The sequence below is a fragment of the Lissotriton vulgaris genome, chromosome 7 (genome assembly GCF_964263255.1).
Source record: "Lissotriton vulgaris chromosome 7, aLisVul1.2, whole genome shotgun sequence".
NCBI lineage: Eukaryota > Metazoa > Chordata > Amphibia > Caudata > Salamandridae > Lissotriton > Lissotriton vulgaris.
This window is the reverse complement of record NC_141695.1, coordinates 45894386-45913221: the sequence shown is the minus strand read 5'-3', so window position 1 is coordinate 45913221 and position 18836 is coordinate 45894386.

The window sequence follows — 18836 nt, the reverse complement described above, 5'->3', positions numbered from 1 at the left end:
TTTTTCGACTTTTTGGGGTGTTGTTGGGGCCTGGCCATATGAGAGAGGGCCATTTTGAGGCCAGGTCCAGACAGGGCCTGGCCATGTGGCAGGCGGTCAAGGGGCCATTTTGAAGCCAGGCAGTGTGCTCAGGCCTGCACCCAGTTTGCCTTGCTTTCATCCATTATGCCCAGGGGTGCTCAGTGGTGCATGGACCAAGTCTTTCTGTGGGGTGTCTTGAATTTATACATCATTGATGGCATGGGTGGCATTGGATTAAGGTGCTTTTTGTGTGTTTTTTTTACTTCTTGGGGAGTTGTTGGGGCCTCGCCATGTGGGTGGGAGCCATTTTGAGGCCAGGTCCAGGCAAGGCCTGGGCATGTGGCTGGGGGTCAAGGGCCATTATGAAGCCAGGCAGTGTGCTCAGGCCTGCACCCAGTTTGACTTGCTTTCATCCATTAGGCCCAGGGGTACTCAGTGGTGCATGGACCACGTCTTTCTGTGGGGTGTCTTGAATGTACACATCATTGAGGGCATGGATGGCATTGGATTGTGGTGATTTTTGTGTATCTTTTGACTTTTTGGGGTGGTGTTGAGGCCTGGCCATATGGGAGGGGGCCATTTTGAGGCCTGGTCCAGGCAGGGCCTGGCCATGTGGCTGGGGGTCAAGGGGCCATTTTGAAGCCAGGCAATGTGCTCAGGCCTGCACCCAGTTTGCCTTGCTTTCATGCATTATGCCCAGGGGTGCCTAGTGGTGCATGGACCAAGTCTTTCTGTGGGGTGTCTTGAATTTATACATCATTGATGGCATGGATGGCATTGGATTGAGGTGCTTTTTGTGTGTTTTGTTTACTTCTTGGGGAGTTGTTGGGGCCTGGCCATGTGGGTGGGAGCCATTTTGAGGCCAGGTCCAGGCAAGGCCTGGCCATGTGGCTGGGGGTCAAGGGGCCATTTTGAGGCCAGGCAGTGTGCTCAGGACTGCACCCAGTTTGACTTGCTTTCATCCATTAGATCAAGGGGTACTCAGTGGTGCATGGACCAAGTCTTTCTGTGGGGTGTCTTGAATGTAAACATCATTGAGGGCATGGATGGCATTGGATTTTTGTGATTTTTGTGTATCTTTCGACTTTTTGGGGGTGGTGTTGAGGCCTGGCCATAGGGGAGGGGGCCATGTTGAGGCCTGGTCCAGGCAGGGCCTGGCCATGTGGCTGGCGGTCAAGGGGCCATTTTGAAGCCAGGCAGTGTGCTCAGGCCTGCACCCAGTTTGCCTTGCTTTCATCCATTATGCCCAGGGGTGCTCAGTGGTGCATGGACCAAGTCTTTCTGTGGGGTGTCTTGAATTTATACATCATTGATGGCATGGATGGCATTGGATTGAGGTGCTTTTTGTGTGTTTTTTTTTACTTCTTGGGGAGTTGTTGGGGCCTGGCCATGTGGGTGGGAGCCATTTTGAGGCCAGGTCCAGGCAAGGCCTGGCCATGTGGCTGGGGGTCAAGGGGCCATTATGAAGCCAGGCAGTGTGCTCAGGCCTGCAACCAGTTTGACTTGCTTTCATCCATTAGGCCCAGGGGTACTCAGTGGTGCATGGACCAAGTCTTTCTGTGGGTGTCTTGAATGTACACATCATTGAGGGCATGGATGGCATTGGATTGTGGTGATTTTTGTGTATCTTTTGACTTTTTGGGGTGGTGTTGAGGCCTGGCCAAATGGGAGGGGGCCATTTTGAGGCCTGGTCCAGGCAGGGCCTGGCCATGTGGCTGGCGGTCAAGGGGCCATTTTGAAGCCATGCAATGTGCTCAGGCCTGCACCCAGTTTGCCTTGCTTTCATCCATTATGCCCAGGGGTGCCTAGTGGTGCATGGACCAAGTCTTTCTGTGGGGTGTCTTGAATTTATACATCATTGATGGCATGGATGGCATTGGATTGAGGTGCTTTTTGTGTGTTTTGTTTACTTCTTGGGGAGTTGTTGGGGCCTGGCCATGTGGGTGGGAGCCATTTTGAGGCCAGGTCCAGGCAAGGCCTGGCCATGTGGCTGGGGGTCAAGGGGCCATTTTGAGGCCAGGCAGTGTGCTCAGGCCTGCACCCAGTTTGACTTGCTTTCATCCATTAGGCCCAGGGTAAGTAAGTAATTTTATTGTTTTAGGTTAATTAAAACCATTACAAAAGTACATTGATAGCTCATACCTTCGGATAAAAGGATTTTTAGAAAAATATATTATTTTTAAAACAAGAGAATTTTGATAAAAACAATTTGGTGCAGGTGTGAGGTCCCAGTGTGGTGTCCTGGCCAATATTCAACTAGTCCGGTCTGGTGCCATCTTCCAGATTTTTTAGTTTCAGTTCAAGACATTTCAGGAATTTGGCCATCTTCCCATTTAATGGGGGATGGCCTGGGTCGAAGCAAGCAAAAACCGCTTGTCTGCGTGTGCGGATTTTAAGTTCATTGAAGGCCGTTTTTAACAGGGCTACTCTTTCCTCTTTCAGCCTTGGGCAGGTGCATAGTAGATGTTCGAAGTCTTCATACTCTGCCCCGCACAGCCTGCATTTTGTCCCCCAGCCCCTTCTCAGCCATGGTTGCAGATGCGGAGTACAGGGTAGAATTCCTAGCCTATGTTTTAAAAAGGCTTCTTTTGATTTCCTGCCATACCCCAGACCAAAGTATGCTTGTAATCCAGGCGATTTGTATGTGGACAAAGTCATCCATGCGTGTCGCCTTTGTGAAAAGGTCGCTTTATCTTCCAGGTGCGATTGATTTTTTATGCTCTTGTTTACAACACGCTTGAATTGCACATGCGGTAAAGGAGTTTCCCATAGTTCTTTTAGACCTGTGATAGTCAGGGATTCCTCTAGGAAAGATTTCGCCGGCAGTTGAAGAGAGCTGCTTAGGTCTAGCCATAGCAGGTGGTTCAGTGAATTTTCTGGCGAGTTCTTTATTTTCTGCCAGCACTTTATGTATGAACCTCTTCTTGCAAGCTTTTGGGAGGTCAGTCCAAACTCTAACCGGATCTGGGCTTGTGAGGTGTAGGTTGGCAGATTAAAGAGAAGTCGGTAGGCCTTTGCAATGGTTGTGTCCAGCAATTTCTCATCTATGCCTTTTAGAGCCTCACTGCCGTATGTTATAGATGACTCTAGCTTGACTTGTGCCACACGGAGCAGTGGGAGTAGAGTGGGACCATTCAGATTAGACTTTAGCTGTTTAAGCGTGGTAGCTATCAGCACCCCTTTCCTCTTAATTGCTTCTAGTTGGTTCATAAAGCGTCCTCCTTTATCGAACAATATTCCAAGGTATTTGTACTCTGAACAGTTCGCGACAACCTTTGTTCCAAGGAACCAAGTGTGCAGCTTTTTGTTCCCATTTATGGACAGAACTTTGGTCTTGTCGATATTTATTTCTAACAGGTTCGCTTCGGCATAACCATGCAGTGCATTGATGAGGTTTTGGAGACCTACTTTAGTGTGGCTGACCAGGACCACGTCGTCTGCGTAGGATAAGCTAGGCAGCGCTTTGCCCCCCAAGCGTGGAGCGTGCGCGTTACAGGTTTCTAGGGCAGGTGGTAAGTCGGCTGTAAATAGGTTGAAAAGGGTCGGTGCTAAGACGCACCCTTGCTTTAGGCCGTTGGTTGTTGGAATGCGCCTAGAAAGGTGTGTGCCGTTGCCGAGCTTTATCTGGACCCACGTGTTGGTGTGCAGTTCGATTAAAAGGTTCAGTAGGGGATCGGGGATTCCCCAGGAGGCCAGTTTTCTCCAGAGGTAGCCCCGGTTGACGTTATCAAACGCCGCCTTGAAGTCGACAAAGCAAAGGTGAAGAGCCTGTTTGGTCACCCTTGCTTTGTCAATAAGTTGCGAAATTGCCAGCAGGTTAGTCGTTGTTCCCGTTTCTCTGCTGAAACCTGTTTGGCTCGGTGGAATTATATTATGGTGGGTAGCCCATTCGCACAGGTGGGTCAGTAAGAGCCCGGCAAAGTATTTAGCCTCAATATCCAGGAGTGCTATCAGCCGATAATTTTTTGGCAGCGTTCTATCCCCCGCCTTGTAGATTGGTGAAATGATTGAACCCCTCCAAGAGGCAGGAAGAATCCTGGATCGACTCACAGACGTGAAAAGAGGGGTCAGCGTTTCTGCCCAGTATTCTGGCTCAAGTTTGAACAGGGCCGGAGGAATCCCGTTTGGCCCTGCTGCACCATCCTTCCTTCCCTTCGCAATGAGTTTAAGCAGAACCGCAGAGATTCCAGGTTTGGATTCCAGCCAAGTTGTTGTTGTTTGTAGCGGTTGGCCCTCTGGGGCTTCCTGGGGCTTACTTGTAGTGGCGACCTGCTGGTTAAAATGCGAGTCTAGGAAGGATTCCCAGGAAGATTTGGTAATGTTAGACGTTATTCCGCAGTTTTTTGGATTTATGATTTTGTTTATTGTAGACCAAAACTGAGCGCTGTTATTTCCCTTTAAATCGTAATGAAGTTTTGCCCAGAGGTCGTCATCATTGGATCTTTTGACTGTCCATTTCAGTTTTTTTAGGTCCGACCGATCCTTCTGAAGTTTTGCAAGAAGGACCCTGTCCCCCGGGCTTTTTCTCAGCATTCTTAACAGTCTGTTGATCTCTTTTTTGTGGGTTTCTAGAGGTGATTTCTGGGAACTTGAGATCTTTCTTAGGGCACCAGAGCCAGCAGATGAACTGTGCCTTACGATAGATGAGTATTGATTTGCAAAATCAGCCGTAAATTGTTCCCAACCTGCTACTGGGTTGCTTGAGGGGTAGTTTAAGCTGTTTAGTTGATGTTTAGCAGCTTGTAGTACCTCCGGCGTATTAGCAACTGAGGTTTTGATCCGTTTAAGGTCTATGGTGTGGCTAGCATGTGGACCTGTTGGATTTAGAAGTATTTGGTCCGGGAGAGCGCAAAAAGAGACTTCCTGGGGGCGATGGTCACTGTCTCCCTTATCCCCTACGTTAAAGCCAAGAATGTTGTGAAAAAGAGGAAGAGAGACCAACGTATAATCTATTGTCGAGGTTATGTTGCCTGAGTTGAACGTGGCCATGGGTGGAGAATCTTCAGGAAACCTTCCATTTAGGACCCTCAAGCCCAACTGTTCCAAGTCTTCCAACAGGTCCTTTGCTAACTTAACGGTTTTGCCTTGGCTGCTCCAAGTTTGATTTGGGATGTTCCAATAGTAAGACTGGGCCTGAATGTCACTGTTCAAGGATGACCCTAAAATACATTGGTTGAAGTCCCCAGAGACAATTAAGTGAGGTGAGGTTTGCGTTGTCAAGACATGATGTATATAGTCCGTTAGACACTTTGCCTCTTGTTTTTTCTTTTTTGGGTTGATGTAGGTGTTGATCAGCTGGACCTCTTTCTTGTTTCCCCCAAGATTTAATACCATCTCAACAGTATTTATGGATGTAGAATTGGAAGTGAGCACCTGTGCGTTCCCAACAGTTGAGATTTTAATGTAAGTTGCTAGGCCACCTGCCAAACGACCAAACTTACTTCTCCTTGTGGCTGGGGAATGATAGCAGGTATAGCCCTCTAAGTGAACCGGCTCCTCCAGCCATGTCTCCTGGAGGAGAATGATGTCAAACGATTTCACATATTGTAAAAAGTCGGTGTCCGCTGATTTGTTGTTAAGGCCGTTTAAGTTCCACGAACATAACTCCAAACGTGGTATAGCCGGGCACAAGCCTGGCTCCGTTAAGTGTCCTTGTCATTGGCGGTTCTATGATGTATTGCATATTCTGAAGAGTCGGTCTTCTACTGTACTGTGGGGATTTACCTTCATTGAGCTGTTTTTAAACCCTGACACCTGGCTGGTTGTTGGTGATCGACCCAAAGCGCCTTTCAGCACCGACTTTGTATTCGAAGTAATTATAGGTACTCCCTCCTTGGGTCTCTCAAGCAGGGGCAGCGGGTATCCGATGTTGTGATAAAAGGCAGTTTTAATCCCCCATTTTTTTAGGAGAATTTGCTCTTCTAGAATTTTGCTAGCAATTTCGGATGAAATCCATGTTGCTTTTGTCGCTTCTTTACCATATGGTCTGTCAGATTTTATAAATTCTATGGAAAGGAGGTCAGCTGAGGATATATTATTTAATGCTGGTATTGTGCTGAGTAATCGTAAGAGATTGCCTCTATTCAGAATATCAAAAGAGCCTTTTGAATCGTACTCTGGGGTGAATAGAACAGTGGTAGGCGTCTTGCTTGCATCATTCACCTGAACGGTTGGCAGGTGGGAATGAATTTGGGTCCCTAAGTCGCAATTGTCAGGCCGGGGTGAGTTTCCTGGGCGAGTACCCCCGGAGGGAAAATACTTAAGAACGGGAGCAGGTGGAGCTGTAGGGGCGCATGCTATGGTTGAATATAGCTGAACTTGGGGGCACGGGAGTGCTGTTATCCTCCGTTCTTGGGAAAGGGGTCCTTCCCGGTAGGCGCTGATGGGTCCTACTTGTGCCAAGTCCGAGCTGTGCTTAGACTGTACCCCCCTGACTTCAGATGTTAAAGGTGGTATGATGGGACTGTTGTCTATTTCATTATTCGGGCAGCAGTTTCCCGGCATGCGTTGGTTGGCATTGTCGGTGCCAGGCGGGACCACCCCCTCCTCCTGTGAAAGAACCCCGGTGGGAGCTACTGCGTGTGGACTATTTGTGGAGGGACTAGGCCCCGTAGAGGTAGATTTTCCGCTGGTGTCTGGACCTGGCATCGAGCCAGGAGCATGCTGCTCCTGCTTTCTCCCTTGCTTAAAAAGCGGATACACTTCTGGCATGCTTGTAGTGATCAGTTTATTGCGGCCTTTCCTCCTTTGCTGCCGCCGCCCTTTCGCGTTCGGGGGCAGAGTGTTATTCTTTAGGGGAGGAGTGGTAGTTGTTGGCGGGTGGCCCTCTTTTAGCACCTGGTCACCTGATGGCGGTGTCAATGCCGCCTTATCGGCAGAACTGGCTGCTGTAGGCACTCTGTTTGATTGTCCGAAAAAGACTGTTTCACTACGATTAGTGTGCTGAGGCCTTGCATTTTGCCCTTTTGGCAACCCCTCGATGAGAGATGATACTATTTCGGGAAGGGCTGACAGTTTGTCGATAATAGGCCCACAGCTGCACACTAGCTTTGCCTCTTGCTGGGCTCTGATGATTAACGAGTTGAGTTGGCCAAGTTTCTCATCTATTCGCCCAACAAAGACAGCCAGAGTGTCAAGTAGGGTCAACTGCAAGTCCATTTTGTCAGATTGAAAATGAAGAGTGTCTACAGTTCATTGGAAGGTGATTAGCAAAATGTCCCACGTGTTTTCCGTATCTGATGCTTGAGTCCTTGGTAGAGGGCTTTTTTGGGTTGTCCTTTTGTTGGGGGTTGACGACAGAGAGGAATTCGGTAGAGTGGTTAGATCCGTGAGGACGCCCTCACATACGTGACCCCTTTTTGTTCGCTGGGTTTCTTTTATTGGTTCCTCTATGAGCGAGGATGGATTCACCAATGTTGTCGGAATATATGAGGCAACTAATTCGGCCCACTCCTGAGAGCCCAGGTAGGTTTGGTTGGCGGGGCCGTCGCCCCCAGGATTTGTTGTGTTACCCCTGTCCTCTATTAGGTGGTCTTCAGAGATCTGGTCTTTTCCTGAGTCTTCCTTTGGTATTAAATGAGGTTTTGAGCTGTCCGGATGGACCAGTTGGTCCAAAAGACTTTTGTCGGTGATCAGAGAATTGTTTGGATTATGTGGGTTATCGCTACTTAAGACTTCTTGCCGTTGGGAGTGATCCTTACCGCTACAAATTGTAAGGTTGTGCAGAACACAGTTTGAATTCTGACTGGATCCTAGTGCAAGTGAAGTAGTTGGTAACGGACAGGAGTTGATACACATAAGAGATGAAGATAACTGTGGGCCAGACGTGGCCCCGCTATCGTCCAACCGTGGGACGGGTGGGCTGCAGATGGCCATGTCTGTAAGATTGCCTTTACCTGTGGGACATGGTTTCCCCTCCGCAGAGAAACGCGATGCCAATTGGCCGCCAGCTGTTGAAGAGCTGTTCGTAATCCCACTTCCATGGCCCAGGGGTTGGTCGTTTTGCGCTTCACAGGGAGATAGTGGAAGTAATGAGTTCTGGAGACCCAGGATTTTCCCACTGGACGAGAAAATGGTGGAGAGTGGATCTTTCAGAAAGTAGAATTTTGATGTGATTTTTGATTGCCGAAGGTTGGGGCGAGGATTCGCGACCTGTGGAGCTTGATCACAAGCCGCATCGCTTTCTCCTAGGGAAAGATCCCAGCTACCACTGACTCCAGGTACGTTGTCCTTTATGTTAGCAGTTGCTACAGTTGTTACAGCACTCTGCTTGGCTTTGGCTTTTGCCTTGCTCTTTGGCTTGTTCTCAATGTGAACCCTTTTTTTGCCTGACCTCATGTTGAGATTAAGCAGTAGTTTAAGCCTGTGGGGTCAAAAGGGAGGCCGGTGCAGAGCGTTGTTGTCACCCCTGGCCAAACACCTGTTATGTTATGTTATGTTAAATGACTCTTGTAACGCGCACTGTCACCAAAGGTTTCCTGGCGCTCTTTATAACAGGATGGAAAATGAAGAGTTGACACTGACCAGATTAGCCTAGGGAGGGGAAGAGAAATGTCTTAAGCAATTTTCTGAAAATAGAAAGGGAGGTGCTTGACTTGATGGAAAAAGGAAGGGAATTCCAAAGGCAAGGGGCCAGATGGGAGAAGCGGCGGCCGCCGTACTTCTTGGTTTTGACTTTGGGAGCAACAAGCATGTGAAGGTAAGCAGAACGGAGGTTGCGTGACGGGCGATGTGGGGTAATTAAAGATTGCAAGAATGCAGGACTAGTGCAGTGCTGGGCTTTGTAAGTGAGGCAGGCTACCTTAAAGGCTGACCTTAATCCCATCGGCTACCAATGAAGGCGATGCAGCAGGGGTTTTGCCGATTGCCATTTAGGGATTTTATAGATGAGCCGGGCCGCCTGGTTCTGAACCACCTGGAGACGATGCAGCAGAGACTGAGGGAGGCCATGGTAGATGGAATTGGAAAAGTCCAGGCGGGAGAGAACCAAAGAGATGACAACCTGAGTTAGAGCAGGAGGTGATAAAAGATGGCTAACTTTGCGGATCTTTCTCAGCTGATACATACAGGACGAGATGACAGCGCCCACTTGGGCTTTCAAAGAAAGCTCTGCATCAATAATCACGCGCAGACTTTTCACTGATTTGACCGACGGTGGAAGGGGGCCAAATTCTGTGGGCCAGAACTGTGGACCCCAGTGAGCAGAACTGGAGCCGGGAAGGAGCAGCTCGGTTTTTCCTGGATTCAACTTTAATTGATTCTCATTCATCCAATGTAGGATGTGAATCATAGCAGTGCGAAAGGTGTTAACAGCATTGGAAGAGTTGAGGGGAAAAATTATCTGCAAATCATCGGCATAATTATATACCGTGATGTCCCAGTTCTTGAGTGAGTGGATAAGTGGGCGGAGGTAAAGATTGAATAATAATGGCGAGGTGGAAGAGCCTTGGGGTACTCCACAAGACGTGGAGGTTTTTGCTGCGGTGTACAGGCCCAGACGCACTGCCTGAGTACGTCCAGTTAGAAATGACGCAATCCATTTAAGGGCAGTACCCTGTATGCCTGCCTGGCCAACACGGTGGAGAAGGATGTTGTGGTCCACCGTGTCGAATGCGGCAGACAAGTCCAGGAGTACAAGGACTTGAGGAATGCCCGCATCCGCGTTTCTCCTCAGTGTATCCAAGGCCGCGAGGATAACAGCCTCAGTTGAATGGGCGGGTCTAAAACCGGCCTGGTTGGGCTCCAGGTAGCCAGAAGTCTCAATGAAATTAGAGAGACAACGGGTGACATATGCTTCTGTTAGTTTAGAAAAGTAGGGAAGAAGAGAAATAGGGCGAAAATTTGAGAGATCGCCGGGATCAGCTCCGGGTTTCTTGAGAAGGGGCACTAAAATGGCATTTTTAAAGGAGTTAGGAACAATGCCGCTCCCCAGAGAGCCATTCAGTAGGGATAGAATGTCGTCCGGTAATTTAAGGCAGATATCCCGCAGTACTGATGGCGGACAACAGTCGTTGGGGGAACCCGACTGAACCTGGTTAGCAAGGCCCGCTAAGGAAGTAGAATCAAGGGCGGGAAAGGTCGTGAAGGTCAAGGGATTATCGGAAGAGGGTTCCAAAATGTATAACTGAGGACAGGAAGGAATGGAGTTTTTTATTTTTATAATCTTTTCAACAAAAAAGTGGTTTAGTGCGTCGCATGTCACTTGGGAGGGGGTCTGGGCTGGGAGGGTTCTATCATCCGTGGTAAGTTCATTCATGACCCTAAAGACTTCCTTGGATTTATTGACCGCTGACGAGAGTCTGTTGGAAAAGTGGTCAGATTTAGCTAAGATGATGGCAGATTTGTATTCTCTCCTCACCAAGATATAGAGCAGCCTAGCTGAATCGGAGTAAGTACGCCTCCAGATCCGTTCCTGCTGGCGCACTTTCAATTTAAGTTGCTTAGGCCGTGACACCAGAGGCCGTGACTCCTGTGGGTGCAGGGGGCGGTGCAGGGGGTGGTAGCAGGAGCAGGAGCAGATTCCCAGGCACCCTCTTCTGACCACCGCGCTCTGCAGCAACACCAACAACACTGGCAATGGCAATGGCACCCACGCCGCCCGTGCAGACGGCCCACTGTGCCCTGCTACAACTTGCGGCACCCGGCTCGTGACTTCAGGGACTTCAGGGAACGCCAAACAGCTGCTACCTCCCTCGCGGCTGGTGTCCACACTCTGTGGCTTGTGCGTTTCCCTTGTGCGTTTCTCTCTGCTCACTGCTGCTCTCTACTGGCAAGAGACTGTAGCAATCGGGACCACCACTCTGCCACCCTTTACGGCCCTCGCCACACTCACAAGTCATATGCAGGGCCTCTCAGGGTCTCACGGCAGTCATTACAGCCTGTCTCAATGTTCTCAGTGTTCAGGGCCGCCGGGATGACTGCCCCCCCGCGGTGTTTGAAAACCGCGCTACAGAAGATGCAGCACACAGCACTCAGAGCCGCTCCAATTGCTGGTTCAATGCTCCAGTCGCCAACCCCCCGCGCTCACCCCTTGCCGTGCTCAGAGCCTAGAAATCGGCAAGACGTCCACGGGGCAAGGGGCTGACAAGAGATCCACGGAGGTGTGACTGGGCACCAGGTGCGGGGGTAGGCACGACGAACACACGGCAGTGCGAGAGGTGGATGTGAGCTCTTCCTAACTCCTCCTCGCTCACCTGCTGACGCCGATGCCTGCCGCCGCCTCTCGATGCTATTCCTGCTCGCTCTGCCGCTGTTAAAAGTGCGGTACAGTGAAGAGTGAAAAGTGCGGTACACTCCGCATCCAGCACAAAGCACAGGGGCCCGGTCTCCCTTTGGGCTCCGGTCTCCTCCCAGGTTCCTCGCCTTAACCCGGGCAGGGTTTTCTCTACCCCCAGGCTCCCTGCTCGGAGCAGCGAGTTGCAAGGACACGAACACGCCTCAGCTGCAGCTGCTGCTCGCCTCAATCGCTCCGCCTCCGGAATTTCGGTTTTCACTGGCAGCCAATGTAAGTCAGCAATTGCCCAGGGGTACTCAGTGGTGCATGGACCAAGTCTTTCTGTGGGGTGTCTTGAATGTAAACATCATTGAGGGCATGGATGGCATTGGATTTTTGTGATTTGTGTGTATCTTTCGACTTTTTGGGGTGGTGTTGAGGCCTGGCCATATGGGAGGGGGCCATGTTGAAGCCTGGTCCAGGCAGGGCCTGGCCATGTGGCTGGGGGTCAAGGGGCCATTTTGAAGCCAGGCAATGTGCTCAGGCCTGCACCCAGTTTGACTTGCTTTCATCCATTAGGCCGAGGGGTACTCAGTGGTGCATGGGCCAAGTCTTTCTGTGGGGTGTCTTGAATTTAAACATCATTGAGGGCATGGATGGCATTGGATTGTGGTGATTTTTGTGTGTTCTTTGACTTCTTGGGGTGTTTTTGGGGCCTGGCCTTGTGGGTGGGGGCCCTTTTGAGGCCTGGTCCAGGCAGCGCTTGGCCATGTGGCTGGTGGTCAAGGGGCCATTTTGAAGCCAGGCAGTGTGCTCAGGCCTGCATCCAGTTTGACTTGCTTTCATCCATTAGGCCCAGGGGTACTCAGTGGTGCATGAAACAACTCTCTCTGTGTGGTCTCTCTTCTATTAACCCTTTGAATGCTCATGACGAGCTGAGGTCGTCATGAGCCACGGCGCTCCGGTGCTCATGACGAGCTCAGCTCGTCATGAGCCGTGGAACACTCGCATGCGGGAATAATTCCCCTGCTGTGCTGAGCGTTCCACGGGAACGGGTGTGGCCATGACGAGCTGAGCTCGTCATGAGCACAGGAGAGCTGTGCCTCATGACGAGCTCAGCTCATCATGAGCATGTGAGCGCAATGCGCGCCCCACTCCCCCCCAGCACAGCAGAGGAATATCCCCCGCAGCCAAAGGGGTTAATGTAAACATCCATTTTTGATTAGAATTGCAATTTTTATTTTGGGTCTTTGGGTGTGTTGTAATAATAATAAACGCCTAGTTGCAAATATTAATTGAAGCACGACATATGTAACATTTATTTAACTGATGTTCCTCTGGCTTCCGTTGCTTTTAGGTGCACAAGAGAACCACATCAGTCATCATTCATCATTCATCAGTGCCAGGAAGAAGTCCTGCAGCGGTGTGTGCAGCACAACGTCACGTGACGTCACGTGTGGCCACAGACATCTCTGCCACTCGTGCAACTGCGGCCTGCTGTTCTGACATCTGAAGAAGATGGGCTCAAAGAAAGGTGGACGTAGCTCCTCTACCAAGAAAGTTGCCAGTGCCACTGCCAGTAAGAAGGAGCAGAAGAAGCAAGTGGCGCCACTTACCAAGAAAACTGGTGTGCCCACAGATACTTTTTTCCGGGGAAAAAACTATGCCTGCACCAGCAGGGTCTGCCGGGGACCTAGCTGGGAGCAGCACCTCTGTTTCATTGGGCTCAGTGCCACCACGCCAAGTTAGGTCCGAGACCATGAGTGCTGCAGAAGCAGCCACTTTAATTGCTCAATCACCACCGACCAGTGATGTTTGCTCATTGCAAGAAAGTAGCATCCAATCAGCGCAGGGTGTAACTCATCTGACGAGTGTTCAACAACCACAGCCGCAGCGACAACCACAGGTGCAATTGGACAAGCGCAAGGAGAGGCGCAAGGAGAGGTGCAAGGAGAGGTCCATGGAGAGGCGCAAGGAGAGGCGCAGGGAGTGGCGCATGGAGAGGTGCAACTACAGGCGCAACTAGAGGTGCATGGAGCGGCACAACTGCCTACAATGCTTGTTCCTCTAGAATTAGGGGCACATCAGGAAATCGAGATTGAAGCGGAAGTATCATCCGAGGAAGCCACTCCTCCTGATGATGATCCATTGTCTTCCAGATCCCCAGCAAGAAAAAGGTCAAGGAGGGCTACTACAAGTTCTTCTTCAAGCCCCCTTCCTTCTGATGATCTTGATGTTGATTGCAACCCACCAATGCAGTCTGAGAGTGAGGCATGCCATGAGCCGACAAAGGTAGCTAAGCCTAAAAGGAAGGTTCCCGCAAGGCTTCCACTTATGGGTGATGACAACAAACAAGAAGTGGTGTATTCTGCTGCTGATGAACAGTCTGACGACGACCCAGTCATCACAGTCGTCGCTTCAGCCCCAGCGGGCCTGCAGCAGACAGACATTTTTACCCTATTCCTAATTGCTGCTGAGCTGGATGTAGGCGGCGTGGCACTGGTACCACCACCAACGCAGTTAACTACTACACCTACAACACAACCAACAGCTTCCATATTTTCTCCTCAGATGGGCTGGCAGGGACCTCCATCCAGCTCGTCCTCCATTACCTCAAGTAGTGGTGCTGTAAGTGCACAACAGAGTCAAATTCAGCAACCCCATCCTATACTTCATCTGGCATTGACACTGAAAGTAGCACCTCCACCACCAGCAGACATCTCCAGTCCCCAGTTTGGGACTTCTTTAGTGTTAGCAAAAAGGCAGAAAACATGGTCCTTTGTTCAATTTGTAAAAGTGTAGTTAGTCGGGGTGAGCTTGGTACCAACTATGGTACCGGAGGCCAGAGAGGTAATCTCCAAAAACACCACACTATCATTTGGGAGGCGCACCTAAGGAAGATCCGGGAATACAAAAGTACAACAAATTCAAATGTATCCAATCATATTGCATCTGATGATGAAGAGGGGCTGATCGTGCAGGGGGGAAGTGATGAAGCGACAGACATTTTTTCTGGTACACCCAGTACCCCTGGCAGCAGCACTGCAGTGGTAGCACCCTCACCCTCTACCCCAGCAACATGTATGAGCCACACTAAGAGTCTTGGAGAGACACCAATGCAAAAAAGTACTTTAAAGAGCCTAACTGGGTTGAAGAAGTCTGAATCATCATCATCATCATCACGTAAAACGGTCCAGACCACCATTAAAAGCATGTTTTGGTCGGAGGCGCCCTTTGAACGCAACCACCCAACGGCACGTCTGTATAAGGCAAAGCTGGTTAAAATGCTAGCGCTGGACCTTCTCCCTTTTTCTTTCATGGAAGGGGTGGGTTTTCTAGAATTTGTAGCAACAGTCTGCCCTAAATGAAAGGTTCCTAGCCGGTCCTATTTTGCCTGAGTTGCGGTTCCAGCACTACATGAAGATGTGCTGGAAGTGATTGGGTCAGCTTTGCAGAAGAGTGCTGTTCACACTATCCACCTGACAACAGACATGTTGACCAGTTGCCAAGCCATGGATTACATGTGCATCACTGCACACTGGGTCTCTTTTGCAGGGGTTAGAGATAAGATATCTCCAGGTGTTGACAGTGGAACAATTTTTCAAGCTACTGGGAAACATGCAACATTAGCCATTTTGCCATGGAGAAATCTCATACTGCAGTAAACATTTTGGATGAGTTTAAGAGTAAAGTCTCTAAATGGCTGGTGCCAAGAAGTCACATGATTGGTTATGTTTCCACGGATAATGGCAGTAATATAGTTAAGGCTATGAATGATGGTGGCTACTGCAGAGTGCCGTGTTTGGTGCACTGCATTAACATTATTGTTCAAGATTTCTTGTAAAGAGAAAACACAGTCAGCAAGTTACTGACCACCTGCCGAAGAATCTGCACACATTTCAGCCATTCTTTTAAAGCCCGGAAGGAAATGAGGATCATGCAACGTAGCCGTGGAGTGCCAGTCAAAGGACTATTCCTGGAGGTGGCACCACGTTGGAACTCATGCTTGATGCTACATCATCAGGTTTGTTCACTCAGTGGTGCCTGCCATGACCGTCTGCATGGCCCTGGCCTGCTGTGTGCAATTACTATCCTTGAAAAGGAGACTCAGAGTACGCACTTTAGAAATGATGCCTGTAAATAATACTGTTGCCTCTGAAAACTGTTATTTTTGCACTACACACCGTTCCTTATATTTTTTCTCAGTGCTGTTTTAATATCCCTTCCGGTTTTTCCATCAACAATTGCAGGCCGGCTTTTACCTTGTGCCATGGGAACAACATCAATCCGCAATTCCGCAATTCCGCATCCGCCAGGGAGTCAATGGGAGCAGTGCACTAAAGACTACTCGGCGCTGTTGAATCAATTTTTGAACTTTCTCAACCTCTTGAACACCGGGAGGCAGTTTGTTTGCTCCGAGCGGCAGGTCTTTGCTCAAAGAGCTGTGCTGTGGGAGTGCTATTGTGGAGTGGATTAAAGGAGCGGAGGCACGTCGCGTTTGGAGGCTGCAGTTTCGCTGTGATACTGTGCTGGAATTACCTTCACCTGACGCTGCCGGAGCAGCTCACTTGGAGTGCTGTGTAGAGAGGGTGTTAGCGCCGGGAAAAATAACTCAGAGCAGCTCAAAACTTCAGCGCTTGGAGCCGCAGGCACGTCACGAGGTAGTGTGCCTTTTGTGTTCTGTATCGCTGGTAGGCTCTGGAAAGCTGTATTAAGGTGCGGCGTTTGTGTAAAAGGAGCAGGAGCTGAGGGGAGAGACAGTTGGAGGTACTCTGAAAAAATAGGTCTGGTGGAAAAAAATACATTTGTTGGTACTATACGGCAGTGTGAGTCGGGACAATTCTGTCTGGTGTTTCCTGTTGAGCGCTGCTGATTAATTGCTCAGGGGAGCCGCGTTGTTGTGTGGTCCGGCGGCTGGAGGCGAAGCTAGAGCAGAGAGCAGCTGCGCCTGTAGTGTGCCGTCCACTGCTGTGCTGCCGGCTTGCGGCCGAGCTGAGCTGCCGGAGGGAGGACATGTCCGGTTGTTTCAAGAGGCCGGGTCCAGGCTCTGTCTACGGATTGCGCACCATTCAAATACACCTGAAGAGGTAGGAGTGCAGCGTTTGGAGCGAGCCGCGAGCTTGTGTGCTCACCTGCGTCTACTTGCTTCCTGGGTCACTGGGACACTGGGACACTGAGTAAGCGGAAAGCCACCACCATCGCCACTTAGCCCGTGCCAAAAACTAAGCTGCAGGCCCAGGACTGTTTTACTGCCTCCGCCACCGCCCTGAAGTAACCCCTCCTGCTCTGCTTGTTCATTTGGGATCTGGCAGGGTGAGGACAACGGCTCCCCAAAGGAAAAAGAAAAGCAGAGGAAAAAATACGAGGTTAATTTCGGACCCTGAGTAGTCACCTAAACTGCTGCTGAGCGACACTGACAACATAACTGAAAGCACGTCTCAAGCCACCAGGAAGTGTCCTGACATGACGGCCTGCAAACTTTTTGGTAATCAACCAAAGATAACAACAAAATGTAATTATCTAAAGGACGTCGGGTCAACGGTCTTCTCTAGCAACAAGAATATCACTGGCCTCCCAATCCCCCTAAGTCCACTGGTGACCATCATTAAGGGCAGTGCAGCAAACGGGGCATCATGGACTTCCCAATGCAGTTACACGTCAGCCACTGCTACTAGCAGATCGAACCGTGGTCAGGGGGAGCCCAGCAAGGAAGTCCCCCTTAACACAGAGAGCGCGTCGGCACAACTTTGCACCATCCGGAGTCCCCATATCCAGTGTTGGACTCAATACACTGGAACTCCATATAGAACCAGCTGTAGAAAAAACTTGTAATCTGGAAAAATTCAACCAAACGCTTCTTGAAGCCAGCTTCAGCATCCCGTGTAGCAGCATCCCGTGTAGCAGCATCCCATGTAGTCAAAACGGCGAATCTGCGATCCATTTCATCAAAGGCATCAACACCTCCTGGACGAAGGAAGGAGCAGGTATCTCCCTTGGGGGGGGGAACTGACCAACAGGACAAACACTGTGCGAGTAAACCTGAGCCTGTGCCTACTGAAATCAAAATGGATACAGAGGACGCAGAGGGAGACAGGAAAGAGCTCTCCTACTTTGATTCGACGGAATGGGCAAAAATGTTCCACTCATATGGGGACACAACCCCTGGACATCCTTAGCCATCAGTAACACCAAGGCAGGACAAAAGCGAGGTCCCCTCACAAGATAAAGCATGGGCTACCGCCCTCGACATTCTCCAAAAGTCAGCAGATGCAACGACTTATCAGGCGGATAAAATGGACATTCAAGTCAGCCTTTTAAACACACTTGCCATGTACGTAGTCAAAATCGACGAGAGGATCTCAAATCTAAATAGCCTGATCAGACGGGCCCAGGAAGCTGTAGATTGCCCGCAGCAAGGATGTGACTGTTCACCAATAGTGGAGAAACTCTGTTCACTCCCAGGCATAATGGAAAAGCTTGTAGTAGATCTAAAGGAAATAGTAAAAGCTAAATCCATCCCTGGAAATGGCTGTGACGCAGATTTAGGTAATCCAAGTGAAGACCCTCAAGCAAAAACAGTTTCTAACTCAAGGTCAAGAGGGGAAGAAGATGCTAACTCCTCACGACTTCAAGAGATAGCGGTGCAAGGTGGCGGAACGAGCCAATGTCCTCAGGTCACCAGCAGAGCAAATTCCACCCTTCTTTCTCCAATTGAACAAGAAGAGGGTGACCCTGTGGGAAAAGTGAAAAGACAGAGGAAGCGGAAAGGACGCAACAAAATGAGAAGGAGTAAACAAGTTTTAAATCTCTACCCGATGTTTAACACCCTTAGACGTCCTGGAGCCTCAGGAGATGATGATCCAAAAAAACCCTCTGATCCAGTAACTACAACGGAAGTAAAACTAACCATTCAGGAAAGGGAAAGAAGGAAGAGTGACATTTCCTGCTCGTCAACAGTAAAGAAATCATTAATGGCTCCTCTAGGAAAATGTGTGCCTAGTGGTGTAAAAGAGCAAAAAAATACTACTGACATGGCTCCCCCAAACACACCCATCAAGCAGAACGAAAAGGCTGTGAACCACACACCAAGTCCCGAGACAAGGCAGCTTGGAGACCTCATTTCAAAGCAGGTAGACACAGTTAACTGTGTCAACAACCAACAGGGTGCACTCCCAGCAAGTACTAAACGGGCCTTTGATCAAGTAAACAATGAAAGGCACGACACCGTGCATAACGAGGTCTTTCCCACGGACCCTTTGATAAAGGTTGCTCAAACGTCCAATACGGATAAAACAGAGGCAATGCCTAGGCCGATTAGCACAGCTCTGAGTGGGGATGCCTTCTTTACCCTCTTCTACCCAGAATACAAGTTTAAAGGTAGCCATGACGTCCTAAATTGGGGTAACATCTTAAAGCTGATTCAAGCGACAGGACTATCAAATGCACAACCTCACAAGACATAATATTGGTAGAATTTATTGCACCGCTCCAAAGCCAATCAAACAAATCCACAAAGGTCACCTGGAGTACCGCAGAGGCAATGAACACCATTCTAGGGTTAATCGACACCTTCAAGCAATGGGGAATACTGATACAACCGGGC